At 41.0% G+C, this 13,717-nt stretch overlaps 1 pseudogene; it reads left to right on the forward strand.

Annotated features, from left to right (window-relative positions):
• The first annotated feature begins 9,262 nt into the window (after positions 1-9,262).
• On the forward strand, positions 9,263-9,942 carry LOC140195966 (small nuclear ribonucleoprotein-associated protein B'-like; annotated as a pseudogene).
• The last annotated feature ends 3,775 nt before the right edge of the window (positions 9,943-13,717 follow it).

Below are 13,717 nucleotides of genomic sequence, written 5' to 3' on the forward strand. Positions count from 1 at the left end.
CCTATCACACACCATTTTTTGAAATTGGTTCTACTTGTTATTCATTTCATAATTCAAGTCAGAATAACTGTAGAAGTCATTTTTGTTGGTCTACAAATTAAACAGGTCATCAATGACAGGCAGTCAAAGAACTTCTCATGGGACTGGAGAAAATCACATGGAAGGAATTCAAGGCTGTTGTTGAAAATTGTCTTGGCAACTACAGAGCACCAAACTATGTGCAGCTGGTTGATAAAATGCTTCAAGCATACAAAACCACGAAGTGTAACATGTCACGAAAGATTCATTTTCTGCATTCCCATTTAGACTTTTCCCCTGCAGATCTTGGCACTGTCAGTGACGGGCATGGAAAAAGGTTTCCACCAGGACATTGGGGTAATGGAGAAACAGTATCTGGGAAACTGGAATCCATTAATTCCGGCTGATCATTATTGGACACTTAAGCAAGAAGCCTCAGACACTGAGAACAAATGAAAATCATCAATAAAACATTTTTAGCTTAGTTGAACTATTTCAAAGCATCAGCATGCTTGTGCAATTAAACACACTGTATTAAATAAAAGTTAATTTCTTGTTTCTCCAAAGTCTTATGTGATACAAGTAGTTTGAAATTATATTTGTATTCAGCTTCAAGTGGTCTATCATAAAAAAAGTCTGAGGAAGCACCCTTTTTGAAAAAAATTTGTTGTCCATTGTTACTGCTCTTTTGGTTTTCCCATTCTGAACTGCATTTATTATTTCATTCTGCTGACAGATTCACATTTCCCTGCCCCTGTTGCCTGGGTGATGGGGCCCAGCCTCGAGGATGGTTACATGCTGCAGGTTGCTCTGAGAACTGATCCCAAAGGAGCAACACTCAGGAAAAGGAGACGGGAAAAAAAACGAACAACGCTGTGAAGACTCAGCAGGCCAAGCAGCACCTTTGGAAAGAGAAGCTGATTTAGTGGTGTCAGATCAAGCCACCACTCCCCCATCAGAGTTCTGGCAAAGAGTCTGATGAAGGGTTGCTGACCCAAAATATTAACTCTGATTCACTTTCCACAGATGCTGCCTGACCTGCTGAGTCTTTCTAAAATGTACTGGTTTTATTTTAGCCATCCAGAATCTACAAGTATATTTTTCCCAAGATGGTGGAATGTTGATTGACAAAATAATCCAAATTATTTTAATGGAGAAAGAACATCTCAATGCCTTGTCTCTTTATCATTAGGCTCAACTGAAGAAGAATCCTCTACAGAACACTTGTTCCCTCATTTTATTTGTTACTTACAATGCTGACACGGTGGCTGTGAACTTCACAATGCAGAAAAAAGCAAGCTCCTACTTTATCAAAGTTTTCAACCACTTCAATATTGCTCTAAGCACAAAGAGGAGCAATTTACAGAGCTTCATGTCACAAATGAATTCAGCTGATGAAGTTAATTCAAATGCTGAGAATGAGCTTTGCAGATGGCACTCTACTCTCTGTTGGATGCTATTGAATCAGGTGAGTATGCTTCACACTGCAATTGTTATTAACTACAGTATATCGAATATAACTCTGTACCAGTACAGAGCTATTGAGGCATCATTTCTGGAAAATGGACAGCAGCCATGGTAATGTTAATCCTTTTCATGATGCCTCATTGGAGAGGAGAATCCAGTGCTCAACTAGTTGTGAGTCTTGAAATTTCTACCCCATGTGTTTAATGGATGCTTAATTAATAAGAATATCTGAATCAGTTATTGTTTTTTTTTTGAAATTTAAAGGATGTGAACAATATTCAAATAGTGATGGAATAAAGGAAGATTTCCTATTGAATAGCAGAGTAGACTCTAAGGAATGAATAGCCAGTGTTTTCCCTGTTCCTTCCATTTTTATATTCAACCAGTACAGAGGGGAATCCATCCATGTATCTCACTCCAAATATGAAAACATTTAATTGTTTTCATTTTCTACCCTAATCCCAATAATAAGGAGATACAGGAGCCTGAAGGCACACACCCAGTGATTCAGGAACAGCTTCTTCCCCTCTGTCATCCTATTCCTAAATGGACATTGAAGCTTTGGACACTACTTCACTTTTTTAATATACAGTATTTCTGTTTTTGCACAATTTTTTAAAAAATCCATTCAATATATGTAATTGATTTACTTGTTTATTTATTATGTTTTATTTTATTCATGATTATTTTTTCTCTTTCTGCTAGATTATGTATTGCATTGAACTGCTGCTGCTAAGTTAACAAATTTGATGTCCATTGCTAGTGATAATAAACCTAATTCTGTTTCTGATTTTGATTCTCAAAATAAATTTATGATCAATTTACAAAGCAGGCTTAAAATAAATCCAATGATCATTTCATGCACCTGAGCATGTGACCTGCCTTGGCAATTGGGAATACAGGTGTACACTGCCCTTTCTAATGAGAAGTTTCATTTCATATCTGAATTTCCAAAGTGTACCTCTTACAGGTGAGGCCTTCCAACAACTCATCAGGATGTGTTGTATTAAAGGGGTATTACCTCAATTTCTACCTGAAACTTTCAATGGAAAGTAAAATTACTTTGGACTTTAAAGGGTGACTAATCTATTATTGGTGTTCTGCCTAGATGAATAAATTAAAAGCCACCATGGAAAACAATTACTGTTGAGATAGTGGACAACTTAAGAGGTGCACAGCGGCCAATAGACCTCTGAATTTCAATGGTTCAATGGTTCCATTTAATATCAGAGAATGTATAGAGTAAACAACCTGAAATTCTTGCTCTCACAGAAGAGAACCCCAAAGAATGAATGACTGTAAAATGTTAAAACTCCAAAGCCACCTCTCCTTCCTCCCATGCACAAGTAGCAACAAAGCATCAACCCTCCTTCATTTATTTCAGCAGGAAGCACCAGTACCCATCACCCACCAGGCAGGCAATAGCAAAGCCCCAAAAGAGAGACCATGATCTGCTGTCCCACAGACACTAATTGTTCACCCAACAATTTGACATGCTGCAGGCTATCTCTATCCCCCAGAAACTGCATTCTCCCAATAGGAACAAGCTGGCTCACACACAACTGTTGGTAATATCAACCAATAGTGTCAGAGTCAGTCACTTAGCAGTGGAATCGAGCATTTCAACATTAGGGTCCTTGGTGTTACGACTACAATGACAACAGGTTAAATATTCTATTACCACAAGTCAAGCTCTTCTATCACCACAATAAGAATACAAAAACACCTTCATTCTGAATTGAGCGAGAACTTTCTGTTTTGCTATAGTGAGTTATCTTGGACAATAAGCCATATTCACCTTGTGCCAAACTTTTGTTTTAAAATTGGATCTGATCCTTATTTACTTGACAGCATTACATCATTTATAGAAAATGCTGAAGATCTACAGAAGGCAGCACTGTAAATCTTTTTCAATGTCCTTTAAAGGTCTAAGTCAGGCATGGCAATACTGAATGACCGGGTAAACTTGAGGGTGCCGGGTGCTTATCTCCTTCTCCTATCCACTTATGTTCTTGTGATTAACATTCCTGTTTGTAGCCAATAGTTTGGTTTCCTTTTGCCAGCAGAGTTTCCTGTCTGAGTTGTGGCGGGCAACCATTCCATTCAGCACTGGACTGGCTCTCCCCAACCCATTAACTGGAGGCTGGGAGGCTGGAATTATTGATGTTTTGCACAGAGGTCTGGAGGTAAATGATCAGATGTACAGTATGTTCACAGATTGTGAGCAATACTAGCAAGGCTGGCATTTATCACATATTTAGGCTTGCCCGAGAAATTTTTTGGTCCTTATAGACATAGACATAGAAAATAGCTGCAGGAGTAGGCCATTCGGCCCTTCGAGCCTGCACCGCCATTCAGTATGATCATGGCTGATCATCCAACTCAGAACCTTGTACCAGCCTTCCCTCCGTACCCCCTGATCCCTTTAGCCACAAGGGCCATATCTAACTTCCTCTTAAATATAGCCAATGAACTGGTCTCAACTGTTTCCTGTGGCAGAGAATTCCACAGAGTCACCACTCTCTGTGTGAAGAAGTTTATCCTAATCTCGGTCCTAAAAGACTTCCCCTTTATCCTCAAACTGTGACCCCTCGTTCTGGACTTCCCCAACATCGGGAACAATCTTCCTGCATCTAGCCTGTCCAATCCCTTTAGGATTTTATATGTTTCAATCAGATCCCCCCTCAATCTTCTAAATTCCAATGAGTATAAACCTAGTTGATCCAGTCTTTCATCATATGACAGTCCTGCCATCCCAGGAATCAATCTGGTGAACTTTCTTTGTACTCCCTCTATGGCAAGGATGTCTTTCCTCAGATTAGGGGACCAAAACTACACACAGTACTCCAGGTGTGGTCTCACCAAGGCCTTGTACAACTGCAGTAGTACCTCCCTGTTCCTGTACTCGAATCCTCTTGCTATAAATGCCAGCATACCATTCGCCTTTTTCACCGCCTGCTGTACCTGCATGCCCACTTTCAATGACTGGTGTATAATGACACCCAGGTCTCGTTGCACCTCCCCTTTTCCTAATCGGCCACCATTCAGATAATAATCTGTTTTCCTGTTTTTGCCACCAAAGTGGATAACTTCACATTTTTCCACATTAAATTGAATCTGCCATGAATTTGCCCACTCACCTTGACCTATCCAAGTCACCCTGCATCCTCTTAGCATCCTCCTCACAGCTAACACTGCCACCCAGCTTCGTGTCATCCGCAAACTTGGAGATGCTGCATTTAATTCCCTCATCCAAGTCATTAATATATATTGTAAACAGCTGGGGTCCCAGCACTGAGCCTTGCAGTACCCCACTAGTCACTGCCTGCCATTCTGTAAAGGTTCCATTTATTCCCACTCTTTGCTTCCTGTCTGCCAACCAATTCCCTATCCACAACAATACCTTACCCCCAATACCGTGTGCTTTAGGTTTGCACACTAATCTCCTGTGTGGGACCTTGTCAAAAGCCTTTTGAAAATCCAAATATACCACATCTACTGGTTCCCCCCTATCCACTCTACTAGTTACATCCTCAAAAAATTCAATGAGATTCGTCAGACATGATCTTCCTTTCACAAATCCATGTTGACTTTGTCCGATGTTTTCACCGCTTTCCAAATGTGCTGTTATCACATCCTTGATAACTGACTCCAGCAGTTTCCCCACCACCGACGTTAGGCTAACCGGTCTATAATTCCCCGGTTTCTCCCTCCCTCCTTTTTTAAAAAGTGGGGTTACATTAGCCACCCTCTAATCCTCAGGAACTAGTCCAGAATCTAACGAGTTTTGAAAAATTATCACTAATGCATCCACTATTTCTTGGGCTACTTCCTTAAGCACTCTAGGATGCAGACCATCTGGCCCTGGGGATTTATCTGCCTTCAATCCCTTCAATTTACCTAACACCACTTCCCTACTAACATGTATTTCACTCAGTTCCTCCATCTCACTGGACCCTCTGTCCCCTACTATTTCTGGAAGATTATTTATGTCCTCCTTAGTGAAGACAGAACCAAAGTAATTATTCAATTGGTCTGCCATGGCCTTGCTTCCCATAATCAATTCACCTGTTTCTGTCTGTAGGGAACCTACATTTGTCTTAACCAATCTTTTTCTTTTCACATATCTATAAAAGCTTTTACAGTCAGTTTTTATGTTTCCTGCCAGTTTTCTCTCATAATTTTTTTTCCCTTCCTAATTAAGCCCTTTGTCCTCCTGTGCTGAACTCTGAATTTCTCCCAGTCCTCAGGTGAACCACTTTTTCTGGCTAATTTGTATGCTTCTTCTTTGGAATTGATACTATCCCTAATTCCCCTTGTCAGCCACGGGTGCACTACCTTCCTTGATTTATTCTTTTGCCAAACTGGGTTGAACAATTGTTGTAGTTCCAGGGTTATCCGGGGTTTTGACCCAAATCATCAATTTTTTCCTGTTTCCCCCTAGAGGATGGTGCTTGGCTGTTGAGTTCCTCCAGCAAATTACTTGTTGCTCCAGATTCCAGCATCTGCAGTCCCTTCTGTCTCTGCATAATGTGTTTTTTTTTCTGAATTGGCCCTGTAGCTTAAAGCAATGGTGTAATTGCTGTGTCCAGTCAGAGAGCAGTTAAGTATCAAATGCTTGGGTGTTTGATTGGAGACACAGTGGGACCAGAATGGGTATGGATGCCAGAATGCTTTCTTCACTGTTATTATGTTCTTGTTTTGCCATGTTAATACTTTCTCCCTTGATGATATCTCTGTATAGTTACCTCTTTAAGACTGTATAGTTTTATTATGTTCAGTATCTCTAGTGTGACATAAAGAATGAAGCTATTGTTTCACATCATGTTGAGCAATGGGATGCTTAATTAATCTCAGATATGGGGACCAAATCATTACATTTGACATGGCATGTGGAGGAAACACATTATTCGTGATCCACGATGGTGGAAATGATTTCCAGGATATTTATGAAACATTATTATCTTCAGCTAATGATCTTGTAGGAGCAAAAGAAGCACAGGCTACACACTTCACTCTGCAGAAGGATGTGGCATATGAAACAATTGTCCCATCACATAAGGCAAGTGAACAAAACAATTGATTAATGCTGCTTGTGTGTGAAACAATTTGCTGCAAAATCTGATTTTTCTGATCTTGACAAGTGCTGAAGAAATGGATTATTGAGGAATGCATATCAAAGTAACTTGAAAGAAGAGCCCTTGGAAAGGATATCCACCTGTCGGAGTGGCTTGAGCAGGCAAGATTACTGTCACTTTCAAAGAGTAAAACAGATGATGTAGAAAGCCTGCAAGATACTTCTGTGAATAGAATTAGTGGAGAATTAATAGATAAAGCTGCTACTTATAAGCTTTAACAAAGAACAATCATGAGCATCAGAAATATAAGTAAAAACTCAAAAAAGTGCACTGAATCTGTACCATCCATCCGTACTTTGTAGAACATTCTGCAAATAGAAAACAGTGTGGAAAAGTTAAGTGGAAAACTCACGTACTTTGCAAAGATCATTAGACAAAGACCGTTAGACCATCAAGTCTGTTCTGACATTCAAGGCTGATTTATTATCCCTCTCAATCTTATTCTTTTGGCTTCTCCTCATAACCCTTGATGCCTTACTAATCCAGAACCTATCAATATCTGCTTTAAATATATCCAATGATTTTGCCTTCACAGTTGCCAGGGGCAATGAATCCAGAGGTTCACTGCACTCTGGATAAAAAGAAATCATCCTCATCTCTGGTCTAAAGGGATGTTCTTGTATTCTGAGGTTGTGCCTCTGGTCCTAGATGCCCCACTATAGGAAGCATCCTCTGCACATCCACTGTATCCAGGCCATTCAATATTTGCCAGGTAATATCTTGCTAAATATTTATCTCTAAGTTCAAAGATCCAAAAAATTTATTATCAAAGTACATGCCACCATTTACTATCTTGAGATTCATTCTCTTGCAAGTACTCACAGCAGAACAAAGAAATACAATAGGGTCAATGAAAAACTATACACGAAGTCTAACGAACAACTAATGTGCAAAAGAAGATGAACTATGTAAATAGAAAACAAACAAGTACCACTAATAATAAAGTAAATGGGTTGTCATTCAGCAAACCCAATCTGTCAGAACTCATCAAAATAAAAAAGACGCCACTGAAGCCAATGTGGAGCCAAGGGAAAGAAGTCATAATGACTGGGTCTCTGGCACTTAGTCTGGTGCTGTGGCTCAGAAAGGAAGTGCGGGGAGAAGAGGGCTGAATAGGTGATAAAGGATTTAATAGTGACTGGAGAGGACACAGGGAAACTGGTCAAGGACCCAGCAATATGCCTCTTTCCTCCTTCAATAACCTGGGGTAAATACCATCAGGCCCTAGGGACTTATCCACTGTAATAATCATCAGGAGGACCAGCACTTTGGTTGAGAGCAAAATGATCAAGTAGTGGATCAGACACAATGGACCGAATAGCTTAATTCTGCTCCAATGTCTTATGGTCTTAAGGAGTTCAAGATAAATTCCAATAGTACTGACTCAAATTAATCATTCACCTCACTCATCAGTCTACTTAGTCATGCATTCAAATGAGCTTTTGTAAGTTGCCAAACAATTTATTGCTTGACACAGAGACACATCGATCAATGTGATGAGTGAACTTATTTTCATCATTCTCTGCTGTCAATTTACTCTAATTCATTGAGAAAGCAACATAATACTTCCAAACTATAGAACCCCTTTGAAAGCTGTTAGATTTTTTTTTGATATGGTATACAGATCCAAGCATGTCAACATGACGTTCTTTGTAATCTCAGGTGACTATGAGATTCTTCAGAGTTTTGCCACGGCATCAGTTCGTCACATTGTAAAGATTGCATTTGCTGTGCCTACAACCAGCCCCACTAATCAGATAGGTATGTTAACAGAACATACTTGCTATGTAAGCATAAATGTGGCATCCGAACGATCACGTTGAATGAAGTCAAAAAGGCAGTGAAGCCTGATTTTGATTTACCACTGTGTATGAAAGCAATTCAGCCACTAAATTTGAAAATCATCACGGTACTGGCAGTCTGTTGTGATATCTTACATTCCCTGCCAGATTTACACAACCTCCCCCATGAAACTTTCCTCAGATCTTGTGCAACACACACAGAATGCTGGATGAACTCAACTGGTCAGGCTGCATCTATGGAAATGAATAAACAGTCGAGGTTTTGGGCCAAGATCCCTCTTCAGGACTGAAAAGGAAGGGAGAATATGCCAGAATAAAAAGGTGGGGGCAGTGGAAGGGTGATAGCTAGAGGGTGAAGCCAGGTTGGTGGGAAAGATAAAGGAATGGAGAAAAAGAGATCTGGTAGGAGAGGAAGGTGGACCATAGGAACAAGGGAAGGAGGAGGGGACCCAGGGGGAGATGATAAGCAAGTGAGAAGAGGTAAGAAGCCAGAGTGTGGAATAGAAAAGGGAGTGTGTGGAGGGATTTTTTTTTACTGGAAGGGGATATCAATATTTATGCCATCAGGTCAGATCTTGTGCTATCATTGTTTTCCAGTTAACATTTACATTGCTCACAAATATTGTGAAGGAATATGAAACTGGTTGAACACAAACCAATAAAGTTACCATGGTGACACACCTACAGGAATCCATGCAAACTTCAGAGTTACCCAAGCTTCTGGCTTCATGGTGCGTATCTCACAGCTGTGGCATTTTGCAGAATTTTTTTTTGCTTTCCCTGCACCTGCTCTGCAACCTGTTGGGTTGTGGACCTATCCCACCCACAGCCATAGTGGTGGGTCAGAGCAGTAAGATGCTTCAGTATGCTGCCTACAGAATGAGGAGCATCTTCAAGAAGGGCACATCTTCATTGGAAACTTCAAACTGTTTGACAAACATGTGAATCTTAACCGACTGTATGTGATTGTGATGAGTTCAGGAAGATCAAACCAAAGAACTCTGAGCAACCTGTGTGGAAGGAAAAGAAAGTTCTTGGACTGGTCTTGCTTTATGGTGAAACACTGGTTTCCATGACAATGGAAGGTCCTCATACTGGAATTGCACGTGTGCCTCTTGCTGACATTGGTCGAGCAGTGAGTCATGGTGTCCCTGCTGTAGCATCAATGCCATAAGCTACAGCTGAGTTTGCAGGTCCTATCCAAGGAATAGGAGTACTATCTCAGTAGGTGATGACACCCCAAGCACGTGGAGCAGCTGCAGCAGCTGCAGTTACATCCAGTGTCATGGCAGGGCCTCAGCAATACACAGCAGGGCATGGAGGCTCACCACCATTGGGTCAAGGAGTAACCCCACTGGGTATGGTGGACCCTCCTGCTGGAATGAAATCCCCTATGGAACCGCCTAAGGGAATGACTCCTGGCCAAGAAGCACCAATAAGAATCAGGAATAAGACCACCGCCACCAGGAATAAGATGTCCTCCACCACCCAGTATACGCCCACCAAGGTCGCCGTGATTATGAAACTAGGAAAATGTCACAGTTGACAAATTATACCCATCTACATGGGAACATTTGTTCATGAGGAGGAGGTGTCCTGAGCAAAGAATTTTTTTTTTCAGAACATGCTGCTCTAACAGCTGGTGGTTGTAATGCAATTGCTAAACTTTCCGGGACTTTTATCAGTAGAATGGCAAAACTGTTGCCTGGTTGGAATCTTCTGATTTATGTTGTAATATTTATATTTTTATTAAAATGTTTGAATAACATGGGGAAAAAGGCCAGAATTTGACAATCGTGCTGATTTTTCACATTTACATTCTGGTAATTATTTGCTGGCAATTTTCAATGCCCGTGGTATTTTTTCACTTTTTTTCTATATCCACAAAGGCAATAATACTAAAGCATGATTGTTTCCTTTCTATTTGATATCCCCCCAAGCGCTGGGGATGGAAAACAAGCGGCTTATTTTAACTCCTTATCCTTAAAATTACACAGGGGCAGGCTATTTGGCCCATTGGATCCATGTTTGTTCCAAGGAAAACAATCCCAGGAGTCCCATTCTCTTTCACATTATTTCCCCACCCCTCTGCACATTCTCTCTCACACATGCCCAGCAGCTACTTCTGATTCATTATTTCTCAAAGCAGTAATTTGCCTACTAAACTACCAGCACGTCTTTGGGATGTAGGTCCGAATTGCAGCACACAGGAGGATCCCACACAGTCATGGAGAGAATATGTCAGCTCACAGAGACAACACCTGATGTCAGAAGTGAACCCATATTGCTGAAGTTTATACATCAGACTGTACATTGCAAAAGACATCTTAAAAATCTGCTGTCAATGGTGAGGTATGAAAGTTAAAGAAAATTCTAGAGAGTGAGATACCAGATCTCCTATTAGTGATGAGACAGGGCAGGTGACAGAAGTGTGTGTGTGAGGGAATACTTTGGACTTAGTGTTCAAAATGCCATTAGTTTCAAAACAACGATGGAAAAGGATAGGTGTGGTCCTTGAGTTGAGATTCTAAACTAGAGAAAAACCAATTTTGATGGTATCAGAAAGGATCTGGCAAGAGTAGATTGAGACAGGTTGTATTCTAGCAAAGGTGTGCTTGGTAAGTGGGAGGCCTTCAAAAGTGAAATTTTGAGAGTATAGTATTTGTATGTTCCTGTCAGAATAAGAGGTAAAGATAACAGGTTTAAAGAAACTTGAATTTTGAGAGAAATTGAGCCCATGCTTAAGAAGAAGAAGGAGGTATGTAGCAGGTATAGGCAGGGCAGCAAGAAACAAATGACATGTAAAGAAATGGAATAGAACACTTAAGGAAATCAGAAGGGATGAAAGAAAGAATCTATCTCTCAGACAAGGTGAAGGAGAATCCCAAGGGCTTCTGCTAATATATGAAGAGAAAAAGGATAGCAAGCAGCAAAATTGGTTTTCTTGAAGATCAGATTGGTCATCTGTGCATAGACCTAGAGGAGATGGAGAAGACCTTAAATGGACTTTTTGAATCTATATTTACTAGGGCGATGGACATGGTGTTCATACAAGTGAGACTCCACGAACAGATTACAAAAGAGGAAGTGTTTGCTGTCTTGAGGAAAATTAGGATTGATAAATCCCCAGAGCCTGACGACTTGTTCCCTTGGACATTGTGAAAAGCTGGTGAAAAATTGCAGGGGATCTAGCAGAGATATTTAAAACATCCTTAAACACAGGTGGGTGCAGGAGTAGTGGTAGATGAGGATAAATAAGGACAATGAGGATAAATAAAGACAATAGATAAGGACAACAAAGACGAGGTTGCAGGAGACAGAGGAGCAGGTTCAGGATTGCTTCAAGTCGGTGGTCCGACCATGTTTAAGGACTCATCAAAAGATCTGAATGAATACGCCGTGGTTGTCACTGACTTTATAAAGACACTCATGGATGAGTGTGTTTCCACAAAGTCATTCAGAGTTTTCCTTAAACGGAGGCACTGGATGATCCAAGAGATCTGCAATATGCTGGGGGCCAGATCGATGGCGTTCAGTTCTGACGACCAAGGAAAATACAAGACAACCAGTTACAACCTCCGGAAAGCCACCTCACATGTGAAGTGGCAATTCCAGACCAAACTGGAATCACAGAAGGATGCTCGACAGCTGTGGCAGGGTTTGAATACTACCATCTCCTTTAAGTAAAACCAAGTGACATGAGTGAAAATACAGTTTCATTCCCCAATCAGATCAATGATTTTGATGCTCGCTTTGACCAACAGAACATGGAGGCACCTTCACAAACTCCCACAGGTCCGATGACCCTGTGGTTTCAGTTTCTGAGGCTGACTTGAGCACATTCTTTAGGGGGAAAGAACCATAAAAATCATCTGGCCCAGATGGTGGACCTGGTCGAGTACTGAGGACCTGGTCTAATCAACAGTGTTTACTGATATCCTTATCCTCTCACTTTGACACTCTGAGGTACCCATGTACTTCAAGCAGGCTTCAATTATGCCAGTACTCAAGAAGAACATGGTAATCTGCCTCAATGATTATTGTCCTGTAGCACTGACTTCCACTGTGGTGAAGTGCTTTGAGAGGTTGGTGATGAAGCATATCAATTTCTGCCTGGGGAGCAACTTCAATCCACTCCAATTTGCCAACCATCACAACAGGCCAACAGCACATGCTATTTCACTGGCTCCTCATTCAACCCTGGAACATATGGAGAGTGAAGGTACATTCATCAGGATATTCTTAATTGACTACAGCTTTGCACTGCCATCCCCTCAAAACTAGTCAAAAAGTTCCAAGACCTAGACTTCAATACCTCCTTATGCAACTGGATCCTCAATTTCTTCACTTGCAGACCCCAATCAGTTCAGATTGGCAACAACATCTCTCCCACAATCACCATCAGAACAGTGGCAGCACAAGGCTGTGTGCTTATCTCCTGGCTCTACTCACTTCATACTTACAGCTGTGAGGCTAAGTACATCTCCAAGCCATATTTAAGTTTGCTGATGACACCATTGTTGCTGGCCGAATCAAAGGTGATAAGGAATTGGCATACGTGAGGGAGATTGAAAATCTGGGTGAATTGTACCACAACAACAACAATCTCACTCAATGTCAGAAAAACCAAGAAGTGAGTTATTGACTACAAAAGGAGAAAACTGCAAGAACGTGAGCCAGTCCTCATCAAGTGATCAGAAGTGAAGAAGGCCAGCAACTTTAAATTACTCAGTGTATCATTTCAGAGGATCTTTCCTGGGTCTAGCATGTATGTGCTATTACAAAGTAGGCACAGCATCACCTCTATTTCTTAGAAGTTTGTGTAGACTTGGCACATCATCTAAAACTTTGATCAACTTCTATAAATGCACAATGGCGAGTATACTGACTGGTTGCATCATGGCCTACTATGGAAACACTCATGCCCTTGAACGAAAAACCATACAAAAAGTCGTGGATACAGCCGAGTCCATCACAGGTAAAGCCTTCCCCACCATTCAGCACACCTACAAAGAGCACTGTCGCAGGAAAGCAGCATCCATTATCAAGGACCCCTTACACATCCAGGCCCTGCTCTATTTTAGCTACTCCCATTAGGGAAGGAGGTACAGGAGTCTTAGGTCCCACACCATCAGGTTCAGGAACAGTTATTATCCCTCAAGCATCTTGAACCAGAGTGGATAACTTCACTCACCCCAAGAAAGAACTGATTGCGCAACCTGTGGACTCATTTTCAAGGATCCTACAACTCAGATTCTCAATGCTTTTATTTATTTATTATTTAGATTTTCA

This window comes from Mobula birostris, chromosome 4 (assembly GCF_030028105.1).
Source record: "Mobula birostris isolate sMobBir1 chromosome 4, sMobBir1.hap1, whole genome shotgun sequence".
NCBI classification, from domain to species: domain Eukaryota; kingdom Metazoa; phylum Chordata; class Chondrichthyes; order Myliobatiformes; family Myliobatidae; genus Mobula; species Mobula birostris.